Raw genomic sequence first — 12,779 nt, forward strand, 5'->3', positions numbered from 1 at the left:
GTCAACTTAACCCTCCCTCCACTTTGCTTACATGTCATTAAAATTAAAAAAAGTTTTTAAAATTCTACAATGGAACATTAAGGGACTTATTAATAATTTTGATGAACTCCGTACACTCATAAGTGATTTTAATCCAACCTTTTTATCGCTTCAAGAAACCCCTTGTAGAAGCTCTTTTAATCCTATTCCACCCAAATCATATACTGGATACTTCACGAATGCTGATCAAAATTCATATTCGAAACAAGGAGTAGGTGTTTTTATAAAATCAAGTATACCTCACAAACGCATAAATTTAAGCTCAAATATACAAGCCGTAGCGATACAAATAATGTTAAATATAAAATTTACAGTGCTTTCGCTCTATATTCCACCTTCGCAATCGTTTTCTCAGCAAGAACTCTACAGTTTATTCTCCGTACTTTCCCCCCCATTAATTATATGCGGCGATTTCAACAGCTGGAATACCATCTGGGGCTCAACAGTGAACAACACTCGCGGTACTGTTTTAGAAAAGGCCTTTTTTCAAAGCAACCTTTGCGTTTTAAATGATGGAAAACCAACGCACTTCTCAACTCATCATACTTTTTCACATATTGATTTATTATGTTGCTCTCCATCACTTCTTCCTTTGGTGCCCTGGTCTATTTCTGATGATCTACATAATAGTGATCACTTTCCAATCATAATCGATCTTAAACTTTCAACGTCCTCTGCTACTCCAGCAAAACAGGCCAAATTCCTCCTAGATAAAGCGGATTGGATCAATTACTCCAAACAGGTGGAGTCATTTTTGAACTCAAAGCCATTTAACGGAAACTGCAACCATGATGGTGCTATTATGTCTAAATCGATTCGCACGGCTGCTCATCTTTCTATTCCTCAATCCAACACCTCTTTTAAACGAGCTAGGGTTCCATGGTGGAACAACACGCTTTCGTTTTTGAGGAAAAATAAAATGGATCTATGGCACCGCTTTAAGAGATGTCCTAATCAGAATCACTTGTTATTATACAAAAAGGCCAATGCTCTATTCAGGAAGGAATTACGGAAATCAAAGGCACTTAGTTTCGAACTTTTCTCGAGACGAATTCCCAGAAATACATCAATGAAATTTGTCTGGAACAAAATCAACAGACTTAATGGGACTTCAAACCTGAACCAAATTTCTGCCATCTGCACTCCCAATGGAACTTTAACTGACGCAGATGAGATTTCTAATTACTTTGGAAAAGTGTGGCACGAATACTCCTCTAACAGCAACTTCTCCAGTGCTTTCATTGAAAATAAAAGGACTCCAATATCTCCTTCAAATAATATCGATAGATGTGCCATGTTCCTGGAAAATTGCGTATCTACCTCAGAACTTGGAAGTTGTCTCTCCAATTTGAAGGGGAAGACACCTGGTCTAGACCGCATCTCATACCAAATGATCAGTGCTATGTCTAAGTCTAGTAAAAAGAAATTACTGGACCTATATAATACGGTATTTATGACTGGCCATATACCCTACATGTGGAAAATGGCAAAAGTTGTTCCAATTCCAAAGTCAAAAAATGTCTCCATCGCATCTGATTATCGCCCAATTTCTCTTTTATCTTGCCTCTCTAAGGTTTTAGAGAAGATTATGGCATCTAGATTATCTTGGTTTCTTGAATCCAAGAACCTGATAACAAAGCAACAAGTTGGTTTCAAGCGGGGTAGAGGATGCATCGACGCTCTGTTACATATTGATTATTTCACAAGCAAAGCAATTTCCGAACGAAATCACGTAACAATTCTCTCAATTGATTTCGAAAAAGCATTTGACAGAGTTGGTCTTCATGTTATCTTAAGACTCTTGAAATCATGGAATGTTGGACCCAAATTCTTCAACTACATCAAATCATTCATGTCGTATCGGCGGTTCAAAGTTAGAATCAACAATCATCTTTCTGATTCCTTTCCGCTAAAGAATGGCATTCCGCAAGGATCTCCTCTCTCTGTCACGCTTTTCCAGATCGCTTTCAACGAAATTAGCGAAATTCTTTGCCGTGTACCAAGAGTGGAACATTGTCTCTACGCGGACGATGTATACATTTTTACAAAAGAAAAAGACAACACGAAAGCAATCAACATCCTCGAATCTATTGCATGTGAGATCTCCACATGGGCAAACTCGTCAGGAGCTATAATCTCTATACAAAATTCAAAAAAAATGCACATTTGTCGAAAATAAATGTGCGATGCAGGAAACCTACTGATGCATATTAATGACTTACCAGTACTAAATGTGCAGACGCTCCATGTTCTCGGGCTCACGTTTTCAAACAATTATCGTTGGAAAGCACACTGCCTTCGTTTAAAAAACTCCCTTTTAACAAGGGTAAATTTCATACAGTACGTTGCTTGGAGAAGCCATGCGCATATTAACACTATCGCTTATCTTACCAAAATGCTTGTGTTAAGCAAGATTGACTATGCTTTGATAATTTATGGCAATAGCTGCAAATCTAATAGCAACATCCTTAAACCGGTCTATCACCAAGCCGTTAGAGCAAGTTGTTATGCTTTTCGGACGACGCCCATAAATAACATTATAATTGAAACTGGTCTCCCAACCTTAGAAAATAGACTGTATGAGTTAAAAGCTAAAATAGTCCCTAAGCTTCTTAATTCAAACAAATCCATTCTCGGTGATGACGTAAGAAAGATTATTATTGCGAAGAAAATTCCAAAGTCACCATCTGCAATTGACCATTGTTTGTGCATCGCAAAGGAATTGAATATTCCCTTAAAAATTTCCCGCTCTTTTGGTGTTGAACCTCCCTGGATTTTGAGAGACTGCTCTTTTGACATCTCACTGTCTATGCACAAGAAAGAAGATACTCCAAATTACATCTTCAGGAATATAATAGCTGAGAAATCCCAAGTATTGGACAATACTGGTTGGAATCTTTTGTACACAGACGGCTCAAAATCTCCTGGTCTGCCTCCTGCTTGTGCGGTGGTAGATGCTACAGAACGGGTTCTTCTCAACCACATATTTCACGAAAGCACTTCAACTTTCATAACCGAAGCCAGGGCTATCCTTCACGCTGCGAACCTTGCCCATAAAAACAAACTCAAAACCGTCATTGTTACTGACAGTTTGTCTGTATTACAAGCTACCCGGAACCCTTCGACTTCGAGATGGAGCACCATCAACAAATTAAGGAATATAATTACTACACCCGAGGGAAAAATTAAAATGTTATGGGTACCAAGTCACATCGGTTTACTGGGAAATGAGCAGGCTGATGGAGCGGCAAAGTATGCTGCTTCTGCTCCTCTAATTATGGATGATGTCATGGAAAAGTTGGATCTTCAAAGATACATTGGAAGAAAAGTTAAAGAGAAAATTGCAGAAGGAAATTTACAATACCATCATCAACACTACTCTTGCATTAATCCTCAATTAACTCCACCTCTATATCCAACAAATGTTGAGAAAACCAAGATCCAAACATTTTCGAGAATTCGCCTTGGTCATACAATTGCAACTCACCAATGGATTCTGAAGAAGTCTTCTCCCCCAATCTGCTGTTGTGGACAAACTCTTACTATAAAGCACATTCTCTGCGACTGCCTCAACTTTTCCTTGGCTAGAAGTATTGCATTTGGAACGATTAACCCTTTGAACATTCTACAATCAGCTTCAGAACAGAATATCAATTCAATATTTTACTTTATTAATACTACTAAGCTTATTATCTAATATCCATTTATTTAAATTAGAGCCGATAGCCTGTGTTGCTAGTGCTCAATGTCTTTTTTTTTTAGTCTAAGAATTCAATTCATTAGTCTAAAATTAAAATAATAATAATAATAATATATAAATGTTTTAAGCTCTTTACAGTGATTGTAGCTAACTAGCAAAGAAAAGCACCACTTAGCTGACACTGCTTTTCTTACATAATGGTTTGTTCTAAAAAAAATATACTGACCCGGTTTGCATTTTATCTAACATTGACGTTTTAAAAAAAAAGATGACCTTTCAAATTTCCTGAACTACGTAAATTCGATTCGCGTAATTTTTTTTTTTTTTTTCGTTACGTTAGTGCGCATGTCCTCAAGATATGTTGGCATTGTACGAGCTCTTGAACCGGTAAAAACGTTGAAACAGTGAGGAAAATAATTGTGAAGTTTTTACCAGAAGGTCGTAGGAATATTACTTTAAAGTTATGCGACGTTTGCGTGAAACATAATAAAAAAACGCCCGAAATTCTGGAACAACAAATTACGGATATTGCATCACGACAATACGCCAATTCACACGTCATTGCTTGTTTGGAACATAAATCAAATAATTCCATTGAGCTAACTTTGAGGTCAACAGGTACTTATTCTGATAGCGGCTTCGATTCCTCCTCATCGACCACAGCTTTGTTAGCCCCAAAGAAAGTGGAATTTCTATCACCCGATTTAATAGAAGAACCTGAGGTGTCTACGGGCTTCGCTTGTTCTCGCTCTTTATCCATAGATTCATCTAAAGATAGTGGCATACAAGGAGATGTTTCAAATCAAGATTTACCTCTGCCTCTCAATACATTAGGTGATTCTGGAGGAACGCGCAACGGTAATTATTCACAAATTACACGTACGAGTTCGACTAGCACCATTTCAAGGACTTCATTGGACAAAATTTGCAAGGAAAGAAATGCAGAAACATCCACAAACAACCCCCAGGAACCATATATATTGAAATGCAGGCCACAACAACCATCTTCACCGCAGCAAAGTGCAGCTGATCGTTTATTTAAAGGTACTTATTATTGTCACGACGGTAGCGCTTCTTAGGTGTATCCTGGTGCTCAAGTCACCTGGAATACGGATTCGAAGGGAACGATTGAAGACGATCTGGCAGATCAAAAAGTCGAAGAAGAATTTGAGGATTCAGACACAAATCAAGCTCCTTTATCACCTTTAATCACCCATCAGTAGAAGCTGAAATGGTCAATGCTATAACCAGCACTAAAAGCCATCAACTAACAGCGATATCAACAACAGCAACTTTTAATAATGTTATAAATGCTAGCAATAATAGGAACAGTGGCACTTGTTTGGCTTTAAATAAACAGAAACGTTATTCAAGCGTCGAAGAACAGAATGTAGAATTAAGTTGTGTCACAGCCCAAGCAAGTAACAGCCAAACCAGTAGCAATAAGCGACGAAGCAGCAAAGAGTTATTAATCGTTGATAATGAATTCTATGAGCAAATCAACAATATCAATGCCCAACACAATCCTAACTTAGAATGTAGTCTTAGCTATAATAAACTTTAAACTTCTTTTGTTTTCTCAGACATTTAGCTCAATAGTTTCAGAAAATGTCGTGCACCTGCACCATCTAATTCATATTAATCCTAAAAAGAGATGAAAACCGTTCTTCTTCCTCGTTGAATGAATTGTTAAAAATTGGCTCTCATTGCAAGCAAAAAAATTTTCAATTATTATGGACAATTCTTTTTTTTCGCCTCGCAAAAGTCCTGTGTATCTTTTTTTGTGTTGGTTCGCGCTTTCTCCTTTATATTATTTTTTATCTTTCATAGGTGTTTTCAAGTAAACCATCTGAGAAAATACAAATTCCATACAATTGAGAATGTTTGAATAAATTTCTTTATATGTATAGTGGGACTTTAGAGAATAAGCGCATATTCGTTCTCAATAATTCAACAGGTCTTTGTAAAAAAGCCATCGATGCGAGATTAATGTGTATATTCGTACTCAATAATTTGTATACAAATTCCAACCATCTGAGAAAATACAAATTGAATGTTTGAATAAATTTCTTTACAAGTATTGTGTGACTTTATGAAAAGCAATTGTAAAAAAATCATTCTCTTGAAATTCGTAATAAAACCGTAGATAAGAACTAGAAAACTACGTTGAACCGAATTTTAAAGGAACTTTGTAAAAACTACTTACTGTGCGTAAGTATTAAAATAGAAATAATAAATGTAACAACAAACAAGAATTTAAATTTAATTTAAATGCATGAAAAGCGTCAGCGGTCTCATCAAGCATAAATAAGGACTTAATTTAGATTTTTGAAAAGTTAATTTAATAACCTTTGAATATATCAGCGCATCTTTCGACCTATTCATCTCACGATTGGATCCCCTGAGATTTCATACGGTGTCGTCAACCATTCTCCTTTATTTTGTCATTTTATTTGTAATATATGCATAAGTGTAATTTGCGTAATTTCATTTTTTATTCTTAGCAAATGTAATATTTCATAAATGAGGAAGAAAAATAAACGGTTATCGTGGAAGTTAAGTAGTACAACTTTATAGAACCACAATCATCCGATTTTGAGACAGCGCTTCATGTGGACATAGGTCCACAGCTTTCCATATAAAATCTTTCAAAAGTTGTAAACCTGCATATGAAATTAAGTTTGAGTGCATATGAATATGAAAAATATTACTAAATTAAAAAATCCATTCTACCAGGAAGCGACACGAAAGAGAAGGAAAATGTTGTGCTTCGCCAAGTTCTCTACTTATTTGTTTGCACTTCGCTTGTTTCTTGTGCCCGTGCGCCTTGTAAGTCTTGTGTTTTGCTTAGTGATCCTTTCTTGATTTGTACCCTGTGACTGTGCACTTTCTTAATCTTGTGCTCCCTTCTTGGTTCCTACTTCGAGACTACGCATCTTGTAAATCTTCCGTATTTGCTGGTCTTCCGAAGCTGAGATTAAATTATAATAAATGAGTTTAAAATCAGTATTTAAAATTAATAAAAATTAAAAAATTAATCCTAAAAGTTTTTGCCGATAGGCCGGCGTACAGTGTTAACTATCTTGGTATACTAAATATATCGTTCGCAATTTTTGCCCGCATAGCGAATTAATTCTTTTTCGGTATTATGATTTTGCACCCTTTTGCCTGCATCAACGAGAAAGCAGCACTCAAACTTCGTATTACAGCCACGATGATGCTTAACTGTTGCTATTACTGAAGTACTCATTCGACAATCAATTTAAGAAATGTCAGCTCATCCTGGTTGTTAAAATTTCCAATGCTTTAATAAACTTATCCACGAACACCTTTAATACCACTTTGCCTGATCTGCTGCAATACTCTATCTTTTCTTCGACGTTCTATCTCTCGCTCTACAATACTTATGTTCTTGAGGAAAAAAAACTTTTTAAGGTGCCGTTGGGCAAATCTTGTTTCATATGTCGTTTGTATATATTAAATGAGTAAATACTCTCCCTATACATAATAATATAGTCATACTCGCGCTCTTAAGATGTACATGATCATCATTTACTGTTAAATGGTGAATTGCGGTAAATTCAAATCTCAAAGAAAAATGAGAAAAAATACAGATTTTTATCTGTTTTGATTGCTTTCAAAGGTCATTACAGATTGATTTAAATTTATTCCGCAGAAAACTCTACAAAATGTGCCTTGATTTCTAAACAGATTGTTCGAATATCGATTGAACACATATAAACGGTTGCCAATGAAAGAGTTAACTGTTATTCACTGAAGGTAATGTTAAAATTTAGATCTTAACCCAACGAGGCAAGAACTTGCACTGAGATAATATTCTTCTTTTTATTGTTTAGTTTATTTTTTTTACCTTTTATATAATTTAGTTTTGGTTTGTGTGCAGATTAAGGAAAATACACTTTTTCTTTGCGGTAAACGCACCGATTTCCAATTACCGGGGATTAAGATAATAAAAACTTTAAGGCTAAAAACCAGTTTATGATATAGATGGTGATGATGTAAGTTTTGGGAATGTTTTTTTTTTTTGAAATATTTGATATAAGTCACTAAAGAACAAAGTTAACTATGTTTTCTGATATACGCACAAAGACGGAATGAATTCTGGTGTTATTGTTAATTATACCCTACATAATTTGTAAGATCATTATTAAATGGGCAGGCAATTTGTACCGGGACTTAAAAGATCTATTGCACTCCCTTGTAGTAAGTTTATATAAAGTTTTTTGCAACACCACGAAAAACTTGACGTGATTAATCCTGCACCCTAAGCCAACTTATTTATTTCCATAACTTCAACTGGATTTTTTTTGAGTAGTAATGTGCAATATCCTAAAGGCTGGTTGACATCCATCTCTTCAAACTTTGCTATACACTGGCTAAAAGCTTGCAAACATGTGAAACTTATACTGCATCTGAGAAATGCATGTGCAAAATTTCGAAAGAAATAAAGCACCCATTTTAAACACGAAGCACTTATTGACACACCTATTATATTGTATTATTCATTTAAAATTTTAAATTGAAGTAAATATTTCTGATTTTTTTTATTAAATTTTTCTTTATTTTCTTATTGGATGTAAAAATTACAATTACAGTATGGAAAAAAAAACAATGCATATATATCTGAAAATAGGAACTGTCTAATATATATAAAAACTTAATTTGTTTGACATTAAAAAATGAGACTAAGTAGTACTAGGTGTAATAAATAGTAAGACAACAATATACGTTTATCGATTCAGATTTTGAAGCTTCGTGGAAGTATGTTTACATTCCAGAGGAAGTGCCGCTTGCTGTTGCAACAGCCTTCAGTAGTGCGATTTAGGGCTTAGATCAAATTTGTAATCCAAGTTGGTGGCGGTTGAATACTGGAATTTATTAAATATACGAATTAAAGAACTTATCTTACATAAAAGTGTTCCCAATTGTTCCCATGCTTGGTTTAGTTTTTGTCTGTCAGAATGTGCGCGTCTTGAAAAAGGTGTGCCCTCATATTGTTTATGGATTTATGCAAAGCTTGCCCAAGTTTATTTGCTTCTCATAAAATAACAAAAAAAACACATTCGAGTTCATAGCGAATAATAACAAAAGCAAATTAAAAGTTTTGTCAATGCTTGTTCTTCGTGGTGTTGTTAATAACTTTGTCCCAAATTAACGTGCTACCTTTATTGTTGTTGTTAATTATTCGCTTTCATGTAAGCCAAGTTGTGCCTGAAGATATTTCGCCTTTCATTCTCATCTTTATCTATTATAATACATTTTTTTAAAATCTTTTTTCATTTTTTTTTTTGGTCCGATAATCGTATAAGGTTAAATGAACATAAATTGAAACCAATAAATTAAAAGGAACTGTTTTTAAAATTTTATTTGAAATTGTCGTGAAAAACGTAGGGAAGTTAAGCCAGCACGTATGTATGGTTTTTTTAGTCAGCATCAAATACTGAATCGACTTAAGCATGTCTGTCCTACTCTTTGTCTATCTGACTGTTTGCCTGCCTGCCTGTCTGTTTGTCTGTTTGACTATGTCCCTGTACGTGTCCGGTTTTGGCGAACATCCGCGTAATCGTAAAAATAAAGTCATTAGCTTCCATTGGCCAAAGTACAAGCGCGCAATGCAACGTAGCCTGAAATTACCTGTGTTTTTTAGCTTAGTCAACTCCACTTAACTAAAATATGTTATTATAAAATATTAAACATTAATTTTTTTTGAGAAATAGATGGCGGGTAAAAATGATTCGATCACTTTCAACTATAGTTTCTTGACTTGATGAAGAGATTTAATTTGCAGAAATAATTCGAGGAATTTGCCATTTAAACGACTCCTGTTAATTAACCGGTAAAGTTTTATTTTTCCAAGTTTTTGCTGTCTGTAATATCACCTTGCATTCATTAAAATCAAAGTCATTTTGCTAAGTCGATTTAAAATAGATAAAGATTACAAACTTACAAGGCCTTTAATTTAAGGTAGAGTTTAAGATTTAAGGGCTACTTTAAATTGAATTCGTTAAGCTCGTGTTAAAATTTGTTTTCAGAATCTTCAAAAACAAAATTATTCCTGGCGGGTCCTGCTACCTTCTATTCATACTATCTACATAAGAATTTCACACATAGAAGAGCGAAATGAATATTTTTTAACGAAAAAATCTTTCAATTCTTCACTCTTCTTATCTTACAGAGAATTTACGGGTCGAATTTCAAGGTAGTCAGACAAAAATTGGTGCTTCTAATGGTACAATAAAGTCGCAAGTTTCAAGTAGTGATCTGCGCTGTCTGAGCACAATACATTTGATTTAATATACATGCGGATGAGTTATCTTCAAAATGTTTACTTACATATGCTTTTTGAACCCATCACCCAAGCATGGCTTGCAACACTTAGAAGTATGCTTCAGAGGCTCCATAAAATATATATATTTTTCATTTAAACCGTCTCGTCGCTCCTCCAGTATATCTGTTTTTCTATGTAGTCTATGTTCCAAACATTCTCCCAGTCGCAAACATGAAGATATCAGCTTCAAATTCAACAAAACTGTTGGAAGCTTCAATCGAAATCATCGAAGAACTTATGCATAGTGAAACATAAACTCAGATCACCACAGTTTTCGAAAGAAAAAAGAAGAGTGGGATTTTCTCTCGCTACATCTCGCTACATTCTATGGAATGGAAAAGATCGGCCCGGTCGAGCCAATATTGTAGAGTACGTTAAAGATGGTTTAGTTTAAGATAAAGGCTGTGGACATAAAAAATTCCGAACCAGTCAAAGTCAATTTTCTTACTTTACCATGTTATCTATATGTTATGTATTTACCAGGTTATTTAGTCCATTCAAGTGACGTCTACAATTTATCTTTTTCTATCAATTTTGCATATATATTGCAGATGTACTTAGCAAAAAGACAAAAGATTCAACGCTGTGATGTTAACCCTTAAGTGATAAGTTTATCTAACTTCACCGATATATGACAAATACTTTCCTTACAGCAGATCTCTACGTACTTTAATCTTTTAAGAATTTTCCTTGGCTAGTGCTAATGTTAATCTACAATTATAAAAGAAAATCACAGAGTCATTTCCAAAGGGATTGGTGTTAATTAAAATATTAAACCTTTCTTGGTTAATTCAGAATATTTTATTTCATTTTAAGCACAAAAGGATAGACAGCGTGATTTGCGCAATAAATTATTTTCAAAAAGTCTCGAAAGAAACGATTTAAAAGTAGCTAAAGGTTCGATTGTCATAACTGTGATATTATCACTAGCCAAGAATAACGAGCATCATGCTATGCGCCGAGTGGAATTATGCAAACAACGCTCGTCTTGTGCTCTCACATTATATTAACATAGACTGGAGTAATCTAACTTTGTCTTGAGCCATTTAACTGACAAATTCCCATTTCTTTCGTTTGTTGTCTGTTCAATCTGTGTGTATAGTCTCAACTTTCGATATCAATTTCTACGACTTTCAAAGTTACATAAAAATAAAAAGAAACAAATAGACATGGGGACATGGATAAATTCATTTAGAAAAATACATACATAATTATTTGTCTTAATCGTTGCCAACACTCGTCCATTATTCAGGGATAAAAAAAGAGTTCTAGAATGAGAGTTTCCTCTATATAAAAATTAAAAGGAAGGTTTCCTACTTTAGTTAATCGACATTTCCATAAACAGAAGCTCTGACATTAAAGCTTATTTCACCAAGTCAATAGCAACATTTATTACTTTGATTACGAAAGAAACGCCAAGAATAAATGTACGTTTTTCGAGAGGCTGTAAGGGCAACAGAAGCAACCTATTTTCATAGGGGGGAAGTCAGGCAATCGGTCTAACAAAACACATGTACAGACTTTTAGTAATGTAAGAATCATCAAGCTCTTTGGACCACCTATTTATAAAACCAAGCGCGGACTTAGCTTTGCTTATCCAGACCTCAATATGCAAGTTAAAACGTAACCTATGGTCAGATAGAACGCCTAAATCTGCGATCGAATCGACGTCCTCCAACTTATGCGAACCTATGAAATACTGAGTAATGAATGACTTTCTTCTTGAGAAGGAAAGCTTCTTACATTTATTTAAATTAAGTTTCAGAAAATTCAAAGAGCACCATGCAACCAAATTATTCAAGTCACTTTGAAGCTGACGTGATTGCGATTCTAGAGAAAAGGAAGAAAACAGTTTCACATCATCAGCGTAAATAAAGATCTGATTGGAATTCATCACCGATGGGAAATCATTAATGTAAAAATTAAATAAAATGGGACCTAAATGACTTCCTTGAGGTACGCCAGATATAACGTGGAATTCGTCCGAGGTGATGAAGTTAAACTGAAGGATCTTTTGTGCAGATAAGAGCTTATCCATTCCACAAAATAGAAAGGAAAGCCAGAGGCTTGGAGTTTAAAGATGAGTAGTTTATGGCGAGCCACTAGAAAAAGCCTTGAAAACATGAGAAGTAAACTCTAACATATTGGTGACCGTAGAACGCCCTTTCCGAAAGCCATGCTAGTGCGGAGAAATGTACGAATTAACGGCAAATGCCAAATGCTGAGTCACAATTCGCTCAAACAGCTTGGGCAAGACACTCAACTTGGCTATACCCCTGTAGTTTTCAACAAGTTGTCTACTTCAACTTTTGTGAATGGGAATAAGGAAACTACTCTTCCAACACAAAGGGAAAACACCTAAACTCAAAGACCGGTTAAAAATCTTAGAGATAACACCATATAACTCGACAGCGCAAGATTTAAGTACACATGATGGAATTCCATCAGGTCCAGGCGCACAACTGTATTTTAGAGAACTCAAGCCTTTAAAAACATCATCTTCAGTAATAACCAAATGGGGAATTGAAACCAAGTTAGTTATAGGATATGGGTAGTTTGCGAATAAATTGAAATTAGCAGTCGAAAAGTTTCGACGGAAATACTCAGCAAATATAATAATATATAAAATAAAATAATTTGAGATTTCAAAATCATCCGAGGAATCAGACCCATTAAAAGAAACATGAGAGG

This window comes from Glossina fuscipes, unplaced genomic scaffold (genome assembly GCF_014805625.2).
Source record: "Glossina fuscipes isolate IAEA_lab_2018 unplaced genomic scaffold, Yale_Gfus_2 213, whole genome shotgun sequence".
Lineage (NCBI taxonomy): Eukaryota > Metazoa > Arthropoda > Insecta > Diptera > Glossinidae > Glossina > Glossina fuscipes.